General features: G+C 39.6%; 1 protein-coding gene across 7 annotated transcripts in view; it reads left to right on the forward strand.

Moving 5' to 3' along the window:
• Positions 1 to 16,143, forward strand: part of CACNB2 (calcium voltage-gated channel auxiliary subunit beta 2) — a gene marked incomplete at its 5' end in the record, with an annotated part of 401,671 nt that overhangs the window by 243,959 nt on the left and 141,569 nt on the right. The gene's annotated exons all lie outside the window — the stretch shown is intronic.

The raw sequence follows: 16,143 nt of genomic DNA on the forward strand, positions 1-16,143 counted from the left end.
CTAGTGAGCAAGTGAAAATTCAGTTCTCCTTGACCTTTAGTGGGGATGCACAGGGGTCCCTGCTCTGAGTGATGACCTTGATGTTCAGGGGCCTGGACATGATTATCAGTAGATGTGGGTAGTGAATGCCTGAATGAATGGTGTTGCCTGTATCTCTGTCTGAAGGATGCTTTCATTTTCCTGGTTTCTTAAAGTGCTGAAAACTACCATGAAGCTGCTTCCACATGCCTTGGACATGGATTTGGAGAAGAAAACTCTTTTCTCATCCACTGAAGTAGTCACTGGTTTGAAAACCACCTGTACTAAGATGCTAGTTTAAGTATAAATAATTTCGATTAGGGAATATCTGTAAAGGGCAGGACATTTCTTGTGCCACATAGATGTCCTCCAAAAATAAACCCTTCAGTTGCTCTTGTAAAAAAAATAAATAAGGAATTGGATTACAGAATAATTTGATTAATTAGGTATCACTACTGTTGCAAGCTATATAATTTTAAGCCTGGCTTATCCCGTAACACAGAAGCTGACTAACTTTCTGTAAAGGCCAGATAGGAAATAACCACTCAGCTTTGCTTTCCTAGCACAAAAGCAGCCTCAGGAAATGTGGAATTGACTGAGTGTGATTATGTGCCAGGAAAGTGTTTATTTATGGGCACAGAACTTGGAGTTTCATGTAATTTTCACATGTCATGAGATATTGTTCCGTTGATTGTTTTTAGCTACTTAAAAACATGAACATTATTCTTAGCTCACAAGGCGAACAAAAATAGGCGCGGGCTGGCTGGTCCCTGCTAGAATCTGTGTGGTTAGAGCCCTGAAGATATTTTTATATGAGGAAACGTGAAATGCTTTCTCCTTGAGCCTGGTATAAAATTTGGGAATGTACTATAGATGTCCCTCGGTAGACAGCTATTTCTTTGAGGTTTCTGAAAATTACATTTGCCAACTCAAACACCCTTTGCTCCTAATTCAGATGTTATGTGTCAGTTTCCACCCAGATCCGGGAACTGAATGAAAATGATGATTATGAAATACACAGCATCCTTGAACTCTTTTCTTTTGGCTGTTTGAATGGGTCATTGTCTTTATGTTAATTAGGATCCAGGGACATGATGCTTCCCCTGCTTGTGGAAGATATTCTTGTTAGAGAAATGGTCTAGTCAAGAGCGCGTGCGCGCACGCGTGTGTGTGTGTGTGTGTGTGTGTGTGTGTGTGTGTGTGTGTGTGTGTTTCACGGTGGAGTGGGGATGTGGAGTGGTTGTGCAGGTGCAGAAACCTGGAAGGCTGAAATTACAGGGACCACTGGCAAAGAAAACCCAGCCAATAATTATAGTAAACTTCCCTGTAGGCCTGAGTACAAATTCTGAAAAGTGTCAGTTTTTATATTTGAATTATTCTCCTCCACTCACGACAGAATACTTGGTGATATGTCAACATTTTAATTCTGAATGAGTGTTAATTGGGTATCTTAGTGCTGAAATTATTTGTTACCTAAAACACTGACACAACCCGAAGGTCTCTGATTTTTATAATTATACAGCACATGCAGAATTTCTTTCTCTAGGTGTGATTGCTCTATGCAGAATGTATTTGAGGCCCACGCTTTAGATCAGTTACCAATTCAGAACCGTAATTATTAGATGCCACGGTGACTTTGGTAGTAAGAATCTTCCTGAATCAGTGTAGGAACCGTTGGAGGCTGATTGGAATTTCACACTTCAATTTAGAAAAACACAAAAATATCTCCCCTTCCTCCCTTCCCCTCCGAATCCCCTGGAAGAAAAAAGCAGAGAGCAGGCCTTGCTTTCCTGGAGCTGACTTTGGTGGGGGGTTTTTTGGGTTTGTTTTTTTATTGGAGTATTGTTGCTTTACAATGTTTTGTTCGTTTCTACTGCGCAGCAGAATGAATCAGCTATACGTATACATATACCCCCCTTTTTTTTGGGTTTCCTTCCCATTTAGGTCACCACAGAGCATCGAGTAGAGAGTTCCCTGTGCTCTACGGCAGGTTCTCAGTAGTTGTCTAGTTTATAGAGTATCTATAGTGTGTATGTGTCAATCCCAGGAGCTGACTTCGTTATATGTGTGGGCTTAATAGAATTTCTCGCTCTCCGTCACTTTTGTTTTTAAGTTTGGAAGCTTAAGGGCGGATTCCCCTATCAGAAACCACGTTGGGGGTTTTTTGGTAATTTTTTTATTGTGGTAAAAATACACGTAACAAAATTTTCCATTTTAACTATTTTTTAAGTGTACAATTCTATGGCATTCACTACACACGAATTCCCCACCCCCTCTTGTCCCCAGCTCTTGACACCCTCCATTCGACTTTCCGTCCCTGTGGATGTGGCTACTGTTGGTACCTCGTGGAAGTAGAACCATACAGCACTTACCCTTCTGTGATTGGCTTCTTTCACTCAGCATAATAGCTTCAAGATTTATTTTAAAAAGAGAAACAAACGAAAAGCTGTGTTTTTACATTTTTAAAAAATTTTTTTAATTAAAAATTTTAGTTTTAATTCAGTCGGGTTCAAGCTTTATCTCCAGAACAACAGTGTTCCTAATTCCTTTAAAATATATATATACATTTTAATGTTGACTGAATCACCAAGCCACATTTTCATTTTGTCTTTGCTTTAGCCAAAAAAATGAAAGAATTTATTGGTTGAAAACCCTTGAGTATTACAACTAACTCTGAAAATCAAAGTTCACTCTTTGCGTGGGGGTCAAGAACTCTTTTGAGGATGTTCCTCTTTCAATTATTTTTCAAAGTAAGTGAGAAATGATTCATTAGAAAAACATTTTTGCAGGTTATTTTTAGAGGAAGACGCATCAGGCTATATTCTTAATGTTTTCGATCACTAAAGAAAAGATGAATAGGGAAGCCAAGAAATAATATCCCAACTGGGGGAGTCCCACCTTTAGAAAATGTATAGACTTTTCTCCATGCAATCCAAATTTTATATTAATTAGCACATTTCCCTCTCATGGTGGGCGGCCTTACTTGTAAGCACCCCCAGAAGCCAGTCTGAGAATGAGAGCAGCGGGTTCTCTGAAAGTAGAAAGAAGTGAGATCAACAGAGCTGTTAATCCTCACTGCTAAGACCACATCTTCGGAGGCAGTGCCCACTGGGGAAATTATACTGCTGGCTGCTGTCCTTTGGTTGCATTGTCGGGAATAACAGGTAGGAGCCCTCACCCCTCCTCCCTAAGAGGAGGTTGGTTTTACTGTGATTTAATTGCCTGCAGAGGTTGGAACGTGGAGGGCTAGAATCATACTAGTCAGCCTGGCCTTCATGAAACATATACAGTTTACATGGACAGCCACGCGTTCGTGGTGGGGTCACCCGGTGCTCTGAAATCCTGCCGGCCTCAGGCACAGAGGCCCTGCCCATTCCAGGCATCTCTCTGCATACTGTGTGGAAACATTCTTTAGTGCTTCATGGACATCACAAAAGGATGACTTGCAAAGGATTGAACTTCATTATGGAGTGAGGCTTTCGATTTGTTTGTTTGTTTGCTTTCGTGTATTTTTAGCATATGGTCCTCAAAAAAAAATTACGTACAAGTATAAATAATATAAAGTGGGGCTCTGATAGTAATTTGTGTTTTAAAGAAGGCCATTAAAGCCTTCTTAAAGCGTATTAAAGAAGGCTAAAATTCTTAGGGAAAGGAAGGAAGGAAGGGGGGAAGGGAGAGAGGGAGGGAGGGAGGAAGGAAGGGGGGAAGGGGAGGGAGGAGAGAGAAAAAAGAAAAGAAAGGAAAGGAAAAGAAAAGAAAAGGAAAGGAAAGGGAAAAGACCATGTCCAGCCTCAGTCGATCTCCCGTCTTCTAGCATCTTCCAGATTTTGCCAGGTTTTTCAGGAGGATTGTCTCCCCTGATGGGCTTTGCAAATGCCTATCACCTCGGGAACTGGTTTCCTCTCCGCTTACTGCAGTTTTCTCTTTTCTCTGCACTGAAGATTCCTTGTTGAGTTTGCTTGGTGTCTTTCCTCTGTGTTTTCTCAGACCACGGGATGGTGCAGCTGTTGTTTTACCCATGATTGGATGCCCCATTGGCAGGAACTATAGATGCGATCTTATTGGCTAAACAATCTTTGGAACATTTACCGAGGTCACAGAGGCTAACTTTGTACCTGTTTAACACCCAGTATCACCCAGAGTTTGATATGATAGACATACACTGTATTCATTTACCCAGAATAACTTGTTGAGCACCTGGTATGCACCAGGGTGAGTGACCAGTCATCAGCCAGGAGCGGAAGATCCAGATATTAACACAACAAAGTCCATGGCATTGTGGTAGACCGCCTCTGCTGGATGGGGGCAAGAGAGGACCAGCGGAGTGCACACCTTTCTAATGACTGAGGAGGCCAGTCTGAGTTCAGAACTGTCCTTGAAGTTCTCCGTGGGAACGTGGCAGTGGGGAGAGAGCCAGCACACAGGCCCCATATCCCAGTGGGCTCGGTCAAGGTTCGTGATGTGAGTGGACAGCCAAGCCTATACGTTCGATCTCCCGTTCATCACTCCCCCCTCATCAGACAGCTGCCCTCGGCCACCCCTGGGTTTCGGGGTGCGCACACGGGTGGGGAAGTATATCCTGAGAAGGATGAATGTGAGAAGAGGCCCAGGCAGTCCTGAGAAATGGGCTCATGGCCATCTGGCCAGAGAATCCCAGGGTCTCTAGTACCCAGACCACGTAGAGCTACCTTGTATGACATGCTAGTCATAAAATAATTTTTGTGTTATTTACCTGTGTCACATCTGTTTCCCTCACTGGAATGTAAAGGCCCCCAATCTTGTCTTCTTCCCGGATGTATATGTCACCGACTGAGGTTCTTGGCCTCCTTAATCAATAGAAATTGTTAGGAGGCCAGACAAGAAATTCAGGCAAGGCTTTACTGGGGCTCCTGCTGCAGCAGCGGGGAGAGAGAACAAGTAACAGGTTCCCTGGCTCACTCTGTCCTGGGGGGGGGGGGGGCGGCGAGTGGGTTCCTTATAAAAGGTGAGGGCAGGGGCAGGTCCAGGGGTTGAGCTGCAGGGGCAGCTTAGGTGATTCGCCCACCCCTTTGGTGGTGGTGTGTGCAGGGGGCGTGCACAGTACCATGCTTTTGCACACCCTGCTTTTTGCTCCTGGATTTTCAGAAACGGCAGTTGGCGTTTTGGTCTTTTCGTATCTTGTCGTCCGTAATTTGCCCCAGCTGTACATGCACTCAGGTATTTTTAGCCCCTTATCGTTTCTTTGTGTTTTGTGGCTCAAGGAGGAGTCTGTCCAGGTGCAGGCACTGCAGCCAAGGGTCCCAGGTCCCAGCTTGTCTCACACACACCGGCGCCGAGGGTACAGAGGTGAAAAAAAAAAAAAAAAATCCCTGCCCTCCTCGTGGACATTACATTCTAATGTATGTGTGTGTTGGAGAGGGAAGATAATAATATTTAACTGTCGACAATATTGAATGACTGTCATTTAAATGAAGTGGAAGACAGAGTCGGTTTAACTTTGGCTTGGAGGGCCCAAGTTTGCTGTCTGTTTTAACAGTAGAAGCCTCTGGCATGTAGCATAAGCATGCGGTAGCATCTATGAAACAGTGTCACCAGGCCAAAGGTCAAGGGTCAGAGGCATGGCCAGCAGTCACCAGGTCTTTTCTAACCTTCACCAAACTGTCTTCTTACCAAACTGTCAAGCCATGTGTTGCCCTGCCTGATAGAAGTTTTATCATCGTTGAAGTTCATTATACTTTTAAACTTAAAGCAGAGCATGTATTTCCACGTGTCTCAGTCCATTCGGGCTGCGATCACAAAATACCACAGACTGAGTGGCTTATGAACAACAGACATTTCTCACAGTTCTCAGGGCTGGAAGTCTAAGATTAAGGCGCTGGCAGAGAGTCTAGTTCCTGGTTCATAGATGGCCATCTTTTCATTGTGTCCTCACTTGTTAGAGGGGCAAGGGAGCTCTCTGGGGTCTCTTTTACAAGGGCACTAATCATACTCATAAGGGCTCCACCCTCATGATTTTTTACGTCCCCAAAGCCCCACCTCCTAATACCATCACCTTGGGGATCCAGTTTCAACATATGAATTTGGGGGGGACACAAGCATTCAGCGAATGACACCATGTATTGAATATTTGCAATTAAAAAAGTGCTTTCTTGGGAGTTGCCTGGTGGCCTAGTGATTAGGGTTCCAGGCTTGCACTGCTGTGGCCTGGGTTCAATCCCTGGCTGGGGAACTGAGGTCCTGCAAGCCATGCAGCATGGCCAAAAAAAAAAGCTTTCTTATTTGTGTGACAGGAAATATTACATAAATTGCTTTTTACCAACTGTATATGTCCAGTGTTTTGGGAAACATTCTGAATAGTCTGGATTTTCTAACAATAATATATTAATATAACCAACAGCACCTCTCCAGCTAACCAACCTGAAATTTGCAGCATATTTCTAAACATAGATTTGTAATGAACCAAATTGTCTCTAGTTCTTAAATCACCCCCTGAAGGTGGGTTAGCTGCTTAAAGGATGCATTAACTATTTTAGGTCAGTAGGGTACTTTGTGGTGCTTTTATCACCAAGAGCTGCACGCCACCGGCCCTTTTCCTGTCAACTCCCTGATCGTGTAGCCTATTTTTAATATTAAATCTCTCTGAACCAAAGTCATATCTTTCTGGAAGGTTAGACTTTTAGAGCAGTATATTAATAATGTATTACCAAATTACTGAGTCATTTGGCCTGCTTAAGTATCTAACCTAGTACCAAAAATCATTTAACCAGTCTTATGAGAAAAGCCCAGTGTTTCAGTGGAGACTTCAAATAATCATTTTAATACATTGTCTACAGAGAAATGTAATACTTTAAAATGTTAACATTTCACGCCGAAGTATTTTTCTTTTAATTCTTGTTTCTTTCCTGATACAATTCCTGCATCAATATTTACTCTATTTCTTTTTTTTTTTTTTTTTTTTTTTTGACTTGAATCAAGAGTTTTTCAGAAGATCCCAAGTTTGCTTCCCTTCCCCACAGGCAAAAAACTATCAAGGTTAAGTCAAAAAATTAGGGAAAATATGAATCTGCAAACACTCTTTTTACAACACCAGAAGTATTTTCAGAGTGTTTTGTTAGACATTTCAATTGCAACAAGCATGAGCTTTTTAGTTCTAATCACAAAATTGGTAACATTACAGAAAAAAATTAAAATTAGTCCCCTGAATTAAAAAACAATGAATCTAGTCCTCTATCTCCTGTGATTTTTGTGTACTCCTAGTATTTTTACATACATGAATGTATGTATTTATAGAAATGATTCAGGGGTTTTTTTAATTTCTTTCTTTTTTTTTTTTTTTTACCAAATACGATCATGATAAACATTTGCCTATAATGCCCTTTAGTCTCTGTAACTATTATTAAGGTTGTATAATAGTTTAAGTTTATGAACCATAATCTAAGAATTTTTTAAAGACAGGTCCCAGAAGTGAAATCATTAGCCTAGATACATATTAGTCTAGATACATATCTAGATACAAACAAAAAGAACTTGGTTTTCCCAAAAGGTTGTACTAAAGTAAAACTATGAACAAGATGTGAAAGCATTGGTTGTAACGTGTCCTCATAACATTGTGAATTGGCACTTTGCAGAGAGTACTCGTTTAATGAGGAAATGGTATTGTGTCTAATTTAGTGAGACTGAAAATTTTTTTCCAGATGCTTGTGGGTAACTGATTTTTTTTGTGAATCTTGTATCCATAACCTTTGTCTGCTTATGTCTGTTGTTCTCTTGCTGTGTTTCGTATCAATGAGAAAAACTTATGTATATGGAAAGAAAATTTTAGAGGGTGAAATCTTTAAGGACTGAAGCCATATCCCTTTTCACAGCTCTGGGGTTCCCTGGAGGATACATGTGCTGACTGTCCTTTAATGTCTGTGGATTGATGGTTCATTGCCACCTGGGAGAATTCTCTCTGGAAGGCAGGATCCAAGGTTCATTGTTTGATTGTTCTGCCACTCAAGAAAAAGCTCGCAGCTGGACATATCTTTTGATATGATCTTTATTTAGTAGTAGAGAGCCTGTTAAGATGTTCCAGAGTTGTGTATTTGTCCAGTTAATAGGTGCTTTCCTTTTAAATATATGATCCAAAATTGCTTGAAGAAATATCTTCCTCCTGTGCTGACTTGATTTTTTAAACATTCCATCTTACTAGAAGTTATATGTACAGTCACGTTTTTTTTTCTGCTGCGAATTTAAACTCTATTCTCATAGGACCAGCAGGAGCAGTGTATGAGAAGTAACAGCCTGTAAACAGTCTATTTGAATATGTCATATTTACAATGTATTTTCCACCATCTGTAAGGAAATGCTCGAGAATATTCTTTCTGGTAGCTTTGATTTACTGTACTCATTTTGCAGAGGGGGAATTAGCCTGGGGAATATTTGCCTGACTTGCCTATGGCTACACAGTGAGTCATGAGCAGTGTTAGGATTGGAAATTTAAGTCCCTGGAATGAAGAAGTGCAATTAATGGGAAAAGAAGACGCTTTATAGAAAATAAGCTTTAATTACATTTTTAAAATGTCAAAATCTCTCTTACGTTTCTTGGAAGGGTGCTATATACATTTTAAGTGTAATGACTTTTCTTTTTAGTAGCTTGCTTGTTGTGGAACATGTTTATTTAATCATCAGACAGTTGACATTTACACTCCGTTAATGAACTTGGTATTTATTGAGGTTTGTGATAAAACACCAAGTACATCTTCAGGCTGATGTTTTTGTTTCATCCTTCTACTCATCATAGCAAATATTTATTGACATTAACTGGGTAAGATTGCTGTTGGTGCTTTTTATTTTGTTTTTTGTTTGTTTGGGTTTTTTTAGTAAGGAAGAGACATGGGAATATTTAGGAATGTTTAGAAATGTTCAGGAATGCTAAGGAGGACCCTGTATAGCAGAATAGCTTCAGGGTCTAGGATGTGAGGAAGAAAAGGCGCTCTCTCTCTCTCTGGTAACCCTATTCATTCATTCAACACATGTTTATAGAGCATGTATTCTGTGCCAGGCACTATTCTAGGCACTTAGGATAAATGAGTAAATGAAACAGAAAAAAAAAATCTCTGCCCTCATGGATGTTATATTCTAGTGGAGGGAGGTAGACACTAAACAATAAACATAATAAGTAAATTATACTGTATACTAGGAGGTAAAAGCACTATTTTTAAAAAGTTGGACATGGTAAGTGAGATGAGTGATGCTGGAGGGCAGTGGGGATTGCAGTTTTAAATTGGATGGTAGAGGAAGTCTTCATTGAAAAGGTGCCACCTGAGCAAAGACTTGAAGGAAGTGATCATCGTGTGGAACTCTAGGGAGAGAGCTTTCCTTGGTGCCTGTGAGGAGCGTCAGTGAGGTTGGAGCAGAAAGAAGGAGGTTGTGCGTGAGACGGGAGGATGGAGGAGAGAGGTGGAAGAGGAGATCCCAGCCAAGCAGACTCCTCAGGAGCAGCCAGTGGGTAAGAGAAAGACCGAGAGAGAGTGCTTTGAGAAAGCAACTTTGAGTGAGTGAATAAAGGGGGGAGAGTGATATTAAACAACCAGGCTCGATGCTACCAATAGGTTAAGATGAGCACTGAGAATTGACCCTGGGATTTGATTCATTGCTGATGACCTTGAGCAGTTTTGGGGACAGCAGTGGGAGAGAGTAGGCTTAAGAGAGATCCGTAGAGAACTGAAGTGAGCGTGGGCAACTTCTTATAGGCTTTTTTTTTTTTTTTTTCTGCAAAGGAGAGCAAAGAAATGGGGTGAAAGCTGGCAGAGAAAATGAAGTCCAGGGGAGGTTTTCTTAGGCAGAGGGAAATAATAGTATCATGTCATCTGCATATAATGACAGTTTTACCTCTTCCCTTCCAATTTGGATACCTTTTATTTCTTTTTCTTGTCTGATAGCTGTGGCCAGGACTTCCAATACTATGTTGAATAGAAGTGGTGAAAGTGGGCATCCTTGTCTTATTCTGGATTTTAGCTGGAAGGCTCTCAGGTCTTCATCGTTGAGCATTATATTGGCTGTGGTTTTGTCATAAATAGCTTTTATTATTTTCCTATTATTATTATTTTTCCTGTTATTTCCCTATTATTAATATTTCCTATTATTTCCCTGTTATTAGTTTATATTTATTTATCTATTATTTATTTATTTATATTGATTTATCTATTATTATTTTATATCTATTTAGCTATTATTTTATTAGATATGTTCCCTCTGAACCCACTTTGGTAAGATATTTTTTCATGGATGGATGTTGAATTTTGTCAAATGCTTTTTCTGCTTCTGTTGAGATGATCATGTGTTTTTTTTTCTTTTGTAGATGTGGTGTATCACATTGATTGAGTAGGCAGAGGGAAATAATAATGTGTGTATGCTGAGTGGAATGATTCAGTAGAAAGACTAAAGGTAGTGATGCCCACTCAGAGTTTCTTGCTATATCCATACCCATCATGAATTCCTATACCCAGAATTTTCTATGTGGCTTCATTCACTCCTTTAATTTTTTTCAGCAATATTTTGAGAAAGTCCAGCTCTCCCAGGCCACTAATTTTCTTCTTCTTACCTGTTCATTTTTATTCTCATGAATGAAAAATAAATTTTTAAGAAATCATATTAGCATGAAAAAACACTTGTAATCTATCGCCATCAGTAAATATATATCATAGGCTAAAAAACTCCCCCAACATACACAAACACTGTTGTAATTGTGAAGGGAAATTATTTATCCTATGCTTGAAATCTAAAACTCAAAATAATGTTAAATTTCCCATCTAATATTAGCTTTTTCATAGTGGTTCTTTTTAACAGTGTCACGTTTTACAAATATTGGACTCTTCTACGAAACGTAAACATCCATCATACCCTCAATTCGAGGAATAGTTTGGTCATTACGGTGTTTTAATATATTACTCTTAAAAATATGTAAGTTAGTCACATCTCTGAGACTTGGACCTATCATTTCTACTCTGTAGTAACTTTAGTTTCAGTGCTGAAAACTAGCAACTGTTCCTATTGCACTGAAAGATTAGTCAGAAGACCCTTGAATTCCAGCCAGCTTCAGGCCAGAGTAGCTACCAAAGAGGCTGCTGAAGGCCAGCTTGCCACAGTTATGCTCATTTTCAGGGAAAAGGGGAAAACTTAAATACCTGCTTTCTTGACTTCCATTGTTTTCCTATTCTGCTTACCTGCGTTCCATTGCAGATAAGTAAAAAAAGAATGCTTTACAACTGAGATACTCTGAATGAGGAAAATTTCAGGGTATCAGGCAACTTTTCACAAAACTGTGTTACACTGATGAATGAGAAACTATCTGGTTCATTGCACCTTCATTGTGCCTTTGAGGAAGATAAAATTTGAGAATCTGTGAAGATGTATATGTGTGGGGGGTGAGTGAGGGGATGGGGAAGGGACGTGGACAGGCAGAAAGGAAAGGAGGGGGAGGGTGCCAAGCTCAGCAGAGATAGAGGTGAGAACTTGGGAGTCATCGTGACACATTACGACCTTTAGAAAAGTTTATACCTGTGCCTGGCAGACAGAAAAAGATGTTTTCTATAGCACAGGGTACTATATTCAATATCTTGCAATAACTTATACTGGAAAAGAATCTGAAAACGAATATATATATATATATATATATATATATATATATATATATATATAGTGTGTGTGTGTGTGTGTGTGTGTGTGTGTGTGTGTGTGTGTGTGTGTGTATAGATAAACTGAATCACTTTGCCGGACACCGGAAACTAACACAACATTGTAAATCAACTATACTTCAATTTAAAAAAAAGAAAGAAAAATGTTTTTGATTAATAGAAACATCAGTTGCATGTAGGGTTTTGTTCTGGCTTTTAATTTTCTGAACTGATGTATGCATGGAACTTAAATTCAGATTGCTGAAGGTTAATTCCTACCCCCATCGATTTTTAGCTTTGTAACCTCACTCAGGTAACTTAACTTCTCTACGTCAGTTTCTTCATCAGTGAAAAATTGAGAAAATTAATTATTAAATTATGTAACACTGGTGAATCAGCACCGTGCCTAGTACAGTGTAAGCATTCATTAAAAATTAGCAGTTATTATCACTTGTCTACGTAGTCTAGCCTTAATAAATTGATTGCTCGAATTAATGTAATATAGAACAATCTCAAAAATATACCGATGTTAGCCTTTAAGAGATAGCCCTGGATTTAGAAGGAAGAAATTCAGAGAACTGTGTTTAAACCTCAGAAGACAGGATTTTCCCAATAATGTGGAATTTACTGACAACTTAAATACCGCTCCTAATTAAGAAAATCAAACATGTAGAAGGAGTTTTTCTGTGAGGTGATGCCACATAAATGAAAAGGATTCCCAGAATACATATTCCAGGTGTGTCACCTGCAGAGAGAAAAAGAAGGGAAAGGAGAGAAGGCTTAAATAAGTACACCTGCAAGATAGCACGTTCGCCTCACTGATCTCTGTTCATTTCCTCAAACTGCGAAGCATTCCTTGTCCTCGGGGCCTTAGCATATTCCATTCCCTTTTCCTGTCTTGCTTTTCTCAGCACATCCAAAGGCTAACTTGTTTTTTCTTTATCTTTTGGGATATTTCAGCTTAAATATCATCTCAGATGATCATCTTGTCTTCCCAGCTAAAGTAGCATCTTCCCATCATCATTTTCTCGTCTCAGCCTGTTCACTGTTTTCTCAACTGTAATTATTTTTCTGATAATTATTTTAATTGGTCTTCTTCACTAGAATATCAAGCTTCATGATGGAAACTAAGTCATAGTCCCAGCATTTAACTTACAGTTGTAGCACTTATGGTTCCAAATTAGTAAGTACTGAATAGATGCACGTGGTGTGTGTTTTTGTTCAGTTTGGTTTGGTTTAGTTTCAGGGCAAAATTTAATCTCTTCACCAGTACTTATGAAACTTACACAAAGTTTACAAATTTTCCTATGCTCTTGAGAAAATTGAAGCTAATATGTTAGCTTTTACTTAATCATAACAGGGATGAACTTGGATGAACACCATCCCCACAACAGGGATGGTGATAGATTTATCACCGTCACCTCTGTTGATATTTTCAAGTTTCGCCAAATGGCAGGCCAGTCACATCTGAGATTTTCGCGATTGAATGGATTTGAATAGTAATTTTGTGACATTGGCAAACCAGAGTATACAATATTAATGAAAATGGGCTTCATCTGAATAGCCCGTGTCATTTTTGAACTTAGCATAGTCCTGTACACGAGGAGTCTTATGCATGAGTCCTATACCTTTGAAGTCTTGAGTATTTTGGATGGGACACAGCTTTGTCTAAAATTAAGGTAGCCTTGGGATACTATGAGAAATTGATTTTGCCCAAGAGCATTGCTTCAGGCTTCATACGAAGAGTTCCTACAGAAATGGATGACCCACTTGGGATCCAAGATGGTGGTCCTCAGTAGGCTGAGAGGAAGTACAAGAACATTCAAGAAAAACCGTCCTGGAAATAGACATGATTGAAACAGTAGAGAACAGCATGAAAAAAGCAAACATTATAACTACAAAAAAAAAGTGTTAAAGGAAAAGCTTGATGCTTTGTGTGTAAATATTTGGCATAAATTGGAAAACGCCAGAAACTGAATAATAGATAGAAGCATCAGTTAATCCAATTTACTAAAGTCTCCAGTAAGCAAAGAACACAACTTGGAGTGAGACTCCTGAGGATAAAAATAAATGATCCCAGGTGAGCTATTGGTAGACATTAGCTGCAGGTTGCATTTTAGAACTGCATGATGAGGAATGAGAATATTAAGATGTGGAAAAGGACATCTGTGATGTACCTGCCAGGACAAATACTACAAAAGTTCAGCTAATCATATTGCAGGAACCCGAGAGATCAGGGGTACATCTTGTGCTAACCTTTTCTGGATTTACGGAAGTGACTGCCAGCTCTTCCTGATTGAAGGCTACTTGAGTCAGAATGACCCAGAAAGTCCATATGGTACCAAAGGCAAAAGCTTAATTAGATACACCACTTCTGACTGCATAAATCCACACTCCCGGAAGGAAGGGGGTTAATTGTAAGGCACACGTTTGGAGGGTGACTTTCAAAAATGCAAGAACTCTGGAAGCTAAACAGCGCTACCATTTAATAGTGACTCTCTTTGGATGGGAGAATTTAAAGTAAATGTTATCTGTGTGCCTCTTGTCCTGTAATGGATACATGTAACTTCTACAATGAAAAGTATTTGGAAAATGTGTACTTCACATATCCAAGGAATGAAAGTCACATGGACATCAGTTGAAGTCACACATCATATTGTCAAAGGTTAATATATTGTTGCAAGTATTCAAAAGATCATTGCTGTTATAAAGCAGAAACTAACACACCATTGTAAAGCGATTGTATTCCTATAAAGATGTTTAAAAAATTATAAGAAAAAAAAAGATCATTGCCAAAACTCAGTGGAGAGGGGCTCTTAAACTGCTTAATTATTTCAACCTGGAAACAGGTCTCAAAATGACCGTGTAATTAAAAGCTACATCTGATTATGAGCAAAGGATTTTTTAAAGCTTATTTTGTTCAAAAGGGAATGAGATCACACACAATTGTGTGTGTGTGTGTGTGTGTGTGTGTGTGTGTGTGTTACTCTCTTCCTCTCATTATGGGCTTCTTAATGACAGAAACTTTGTATCTCACTGAGGCATGACCTGATCCTGTCAGGGTGACTGGGTTTAAAATGCCGGCACTTGTGACTACGGGGCATGATGTCTTTTATGGGATATAATCATGCTTCATGGTAATTTTCTGCTGTGCTATCCCTGCTATAGGAAACCCTCTGGGAAAATTAGGAATCCCCTAGCCTGTGTGTTGGTGTAGAAAAACCCCTGTCTCCCTTGTGAATTGTACTAGAATGAAAAACTTGCAATGCATTTCCTATTCCTCATGCATTTTGCGTTCACTTGATAACAAGGTAAGTAATCTATTTATTGATTTATGTTATGATACCACAATGAGGGTGCATTTGATCTACAACATTTATTCTAAAGCCTCTATTCTGTATTTTCTGGTGTTTAAGTCATGAAGATTGGTCTTAGCCTAGAAATGAAAGGAATGGGGGTGGGGAGGGTTTGGAAGGGAGGGAGGGAGGGAGGGAAAGTAAGGAAGATTTTCATAAGAATCCTTTCTTTCATTCGCATGAGACTTTACAAAACAATCCCCACCAGGACACTCAAACAGAAATGTAGCTCGGAATGCAGTGATAGTATTTTATGTTTACTTTAAGAAACCTGGAAGTGTGTGCTTCTCCATAAACTTTCGAAAATGTAATTCCATTAGTAGTGGAAATTAATAAGTAACTTTCTTTCCCAAGCCCCAGTCACTTTATTTGTAAGAAGAGTTTGGACCAGATTGTTCTGTGAATCTTAACGCCACCTGATAAATCAACCAAGCTTTGAAATTTCTTCGTAATTACGTGATAACAGTTCACACTGTTATTTATTCCAGTGACTTTATTTGGAAGGGTAGTTTCTCAGTTGCAGAAGCAGTTCGAAGTCACTTTGAGCTCCGTTAAACGCATTGCTTAGCGCTGTGAGTACTTTCAAGACCTAACGCAATGGGCAAATCTCTCGCATTTTGTTTAGGAAATCGAGAGCCGTCAAGAGCGGCTTGATACTAGGAGGGATGAGCACGATTTGATTTTGGTCGCCCATCAGTGTATATCGTATTTATTATCTACGAATTGTCCAGTGGCATAGGATATACTTTCTGCAGCAGATTAATGGAAAGAGATCCTTAAATGAAAAAAAAAAAAGAGGGAGAGATTACACTTTATTTCTGAGAGAATGATCTGAAATAGAAACACGCCAAACATTACAGGTGCCTGTTACTATAGAAGCAAAAAGCCCTTTCCAGATGTTTACACTTTGGATGCAAAATGGCAATCTGACAGAGACTAACCATGTGATGTGAGCGTCTGCGTAAAAAGGCTACACACGGCGCATGCCCAGTGCGGTGAGCGCGTCCTCCGCCCTCCCCCTCCAGATCTCTGAAGATAAGGCTTGACCTTTGCACTTGCAAATGTCACTGCATACGTTTTGCACTAGGTTGGTTTGTGTGTGTGTGTGTGTGTGTGTGTTTTAAAGGCTCTCT

Source organism: Grampus griseus (assembly GCF_964374135.1).
Source record: "Grampus griseus genome assembly, chromosome: 2".
In the NCBI taxonomy this organism is placed as follows: Eukaryota; Metazoa; Chordata; class Mammalia; order Artiodactyla; family Delphinidae; genus Grampus; species Grampus griseus.